The sequence below is a fragment of the Myotis brandtii genome, unplaced genomic scaffold (genome assembly GCF_000412655.1).
Source record: "Myotis brandtii unplaced genomic scaffold, ASM41265v1 scaffold657, whole genome shotgun sequence".
NCBI lineage: Eukaryota > Metazoa > Chordata > Mammalia > Chiroptera > Vespertilionidae > Myotis > Myotis brandtii.
Genome location: NW_005370552.1, coordinates 1,768,825 through 1,773,546, shown reverse-complemented (window position 1 = coordinate 1,773,546; position 4,722 = coordinate 1,768,825).

The following is a 4,722-nucleotide window of genomic DNA, read 5'->3' as shown; positions in this document are numbered from 1 at the left end:
ATATATATACTAGAGGCCTGTTGCATGAAGAGATTTTTGCAATAGGCCTTCCCTTTCCCTGGCTGCCAGCACCAGTTTTCCTCTGGCACCCGGGACCCCGGCTTTTGCTGCTCCGGCAGGAGCCTTCAGTCTTCGCTCCGCCGCTGCTTCGTGCCTAAGTATGCAAATTAACCGCCATCTTTGTTGGGTTAATTTGCATACTCTCCTGATTGGCTGGTGAGCATAGCGGAGGGATGGTCAATTTACATGTTTGTCTATTATTAGGTAAGATAGATTTGACCTTTTGCCTGGAAGCCCTTAAGATCTTTCTTTTGTCGCTAAAGTATAAAATTGTATTAAGATACATCTGAGTTGATAGACTCAGGTCAGTTTTCCCAGGTATGTGGTGGGCCTTTTCAATATGTAGACTTTTCTTATTTATGGAGTTTTCTTGAATTAGTTTTGAAAAATTAGCTCTCTTCCATTGTTTTTTTTTTTTTTCTTGTATATTTTCTATTTCAACTACTTTTTTTTCTGACCCTTTTTTCTTATTTACCTGGTTTTCCATCTTTATGCTGTATCCTTTATTAGATTTTCATTTGAATCTATTCTCCTTTGGGTTCCTTGTAATTTATTCATTTGAAATGGTTGTCTTTTACTTTGACTTCAATTTCTTTCCCAAGTTCAATCAACTCTCTCGCATTTATTTCTACCTGTCTGTCCTTTTCCATTCTTAGTTTTTACATTTCTGATTTTAGGATTTTTTATATTGAAAAACATGTGTTTAAGTATATTTAGTTTGGATTTTTCATGGTTGGCTTTTATGGGGAGAATTTTTGTTAGCTGATTTTTTTCTGTTTTTGTCTTACAGTAGTTTTGCATTGAATTAATTATTTTTTTCTACTCCCAGGCATTTTGTGGACAGAGTTCCTAGCTGGATAGCACCTTCTTCTTCCTCTGAAAGAACAAACAGGGTTTTGCCACACAGGGTGGGAGTGGGGTGAAGACAAGCAGGGGCTCCCCTGGGGCCCTCCGTCTGTGCTGTGGGAAAGGACCAGCTTTAAATTTTTAATTTTAAATCCATTGTGGCCCAGTACTCTTGTAAAATACAATGCAAATGACATTTGTAATGAGAAAAAATACAAGCGTAATTGTTTTATATTCAACAGATAAAATTGCATTTTTTAAAATGACTTTTTATTGCCCTAGATGTGTGGCTCAGTGTATAGAGTGTCAGCCTGCAGACTGAAAGGTCCCGGGTTTGATTCCTGGTCAGGGCACAAGCCTAGGTTGCAGGCTCGATCCCCAGTGGGGGGGCATGCAGGAGGCAGCCGATCCATGATTCTCTCTCATCATGGATGTTTCTATCTCTCTCCCTCTCCCTTCCTCTCTGAAATCAATAAAAATATATTTTAAAAAATAAAAGGATATTTTATTGATTTTTTTTAGAGAGAGGAAGGAAGGGAGAGAGAAACATCATTGTGAGAGCAAAACATTTATCGGCTGCCTCCTGCATGCTCCCTACTGAGGATCAAGCCCAAAACCTGGGCATGTGCTCTGACTGGGAATCAAACCAGCAACCTTTCTGTTCATGGGACAGTGCCCAACTAACTGAGCCACACCGGCCAGGGAAAAATTGCATTTTAAATCAATATAATCAGAAAAATTTATAAAAACTGTGCATTCATTGAAAGTGAATATATATAGGCAGTTAATCACTATTTACTAGTATATTCATAACTTTATCATTACACAGTTGTAACTAAATAAAAAGTTACGAGTCAAAGCAGTTCTCCCACATTAACTACCTATATGCACACCTTAAAACCCATGAATAATAATATTTTAAAGTTTTGTTTTTTAAAATATTTTTTTTTATTGATTTCAGAGAGGAAGGGTGAGGGAGAAAGAGATAGAAACATCAATGATGAGAGAGAATCATGGGTTGACTGCTTCCATGCCCCACACTGGGGATCGAGCCTGCAACCTGTGCATGTGCCTGGACCGTGAATCGAACAATGACCTCCTGGTTCATAGGTTAATGCTCAACGACTGAGCCACGGGGGCCGGGGATTATTTAAAAACTTTAAATGTGCCCTAACCGGTTTGGCTCAGTGGATAGAGCGTTGGCCTGCGGTCTTAAGGGTCCCAGGTTCGATTCTAGTCAAGGGCATGTACCTTGGTTGCGGGCACATCCCCAGTAGGTAGTGTGCAGGAGGAAGCTGATCGATGCTTCTCTCTCATCGATGTTTCTAACTCTCTATCCCTCTCCCTTCCTCTCTGTAAAAAATCAATAAAATATATTTTAAAAAATTTTTTTAAATGTGACAAATAAGCGTGGTTGCTTGTTAGCCTATCTCATTGAGGTTGGATTGTTGGCAGTGCTTATGTAGGGATGATATATAGCTGAACTGTTTCTTTCTTTGGTCTTAACATTTATAGTAGAGAAACTAGTCTCACAGAGCTGTTGACAGGAAAGGAAGAAGATATTTTAAAGTAATTCAGAAAGTTCAGGATATTCATTTTTAATTCTCATCCAAAATAAAAGCAAGCGATGATTTATTCCCAAAATGTCTTCAAATCTTCATCCAGCTCTAACAATTTATGATGTAAAAGTTAAATATAAATTCTGAATGTGATATACTTGTGGGTAACAGTTGGCAAACTAACCTTAGCCTATCTTCCATTACAGCATGGTTTGTGGTGCATGACTAGGACAGCCTGCTCTCTGTGACTCACCATACTTTCCAGTATCCAAACTGGTCTGTGCCTCATTCACTGAGATGAGTCTGTTGATCATGTGTTTGGCTATCATAACATCAAATTGCTATAAAAATTTCTCAACACTTATCGCATCGCAAACTGCTAACAGCCCAGACCTGCACCAGTCTATGGCCCCCGGGCCCACTGGCTAGTTACCATAGACTCCTTGGATCTTCCAAGGGTAGCCGAAGGTAGAGGGAATATTGATAGAGGAGATAAAAAACTCACAAAAACCACCCAAAACCTTGTTATCTTTTGAGGTGGCAAGAACATCTACCCCCTGATTCCTTCCTCATTCTCTCATGTGTTATGCTTATATGTTCTAAAGGATATCCCTTTTTCTTTCCTTCCTTGTCCCACCCATCTTTCTCTCCATCACATAAAGGTATCACATAGAGGTGGTTTACTTGATATTTAGTAACAAGTGCTCAGAAAATAATGAGGACATGTCAAAAGGACACAGGCGCCAAAGAAAGGGGCTCCCATTGGCTAAATCTGGGACAATTGAGTGACAAAATAAATGATTATAATCCAGTAATGGGTTATAACACAGAGACTAAGACAAATATCCACGAGTTCAGGTAATCTATATATATATATATAAAAGGCTAATATGCAAAGTGTCCCCTTGGAAGTTTGACCGGGAGATCGGGAGTTCGCTCGCTTGCTATAATGTGCGCTGACCACCAGGGGGTGGTGTGGAAAGAAGGGGAAGGAAGGCCCCAATCAGCCCTGATCACCAGCCAGACCTAGGGACACTACCCATGCATGAATTTCGTGCACCGGGCCTCTAGTATAAATAGAATAGGCAAATTAATGGGAGAGAAGGGAAAGCTCTTTACAGAATTCCAATTAGTAAGTATATTAGGAATAATTGAGAAAATCATTATTTGGCTAACACCACAGTAATAATTATTTCAGGCAAGAATCATTAATGGATGCTAAAATGAATGGGTAAAAGTAGGATGAAAAATGGGATATAAACATAGTCTTAAAGTGTCTAAGTATAGCCTGGCCAGTGTGGCTCGGTGGTTGAGTGTCAACTTATGAACCAGGAGGTCGCAGTTTGATTCCTGGTTGGGCCTGGGTTGCAGGCTCCATCCCCAGTGTGGCGTGTGCAGGAGGCAGCTGATCAATGATTCTCTCTCATCATTGATGTTTCTTCCTCTCCCTCTCCCTTCCTCTCTGAAATCAATAAAAAAAAATATTTTTTAGAAAGACATAGCAAAAGAAAATAAAAATCGATTCAATATTATTCCTAATAGAATTAGGCTATAAGCAGTATCTACCACATGTAAAATCTCAGATGTTTTATAAACCCAGAATATTCTACCAATTAGATATGAAGTGATTGGGTTTTTCTCTTTCAATGCCAGTGGAATATCAGCCATGAGTCTGGCTTTCCTGCCTCTCACACCCTGTGATTTATGTTCCTGAACAAATGAGACTTAATTTAAGAGCAAATCATCAGCAACAGGTATAATAATCTTGGCAGAACATTTATTTTAATTAATTGCTTTCTGTCTAACACAGATAGAAGGGTGCTGATGCCATTTACCCTATAAGGATTAGTGCTGTCATGTAATTAATTTTTTTCTTCCCCTAGAACTTAAAAGTCATCAGTTTTAAATTACAAAGGCATTGGTTTACTTCATTGTTAATCATAACAATCTAACTTTTATGCACTGTTTATAGAAGAAACTTGTGGAAGAAAAATGAATTTTAATCACTGCAGCATTCCAGATTCCTGCTTCCCAAACACAGGCCCTTAGGGGTCCCATGGGGGTCAGTATTTGGGGCTAGGCAACTGAACAACCCTCACCCCATAAACTTGGCAGTGGGTAGCGGTGGAGAATACTTGAGTGATTTTAGAACAGTGTAGTTTGTCTTCCCTGTGGAGTTGACTCTCAGCTTCATTATTATTTATAGTTTAATGGGAGGCAAAAAGAAAACAAATATTTCCTCCACGCTGTGGATGCT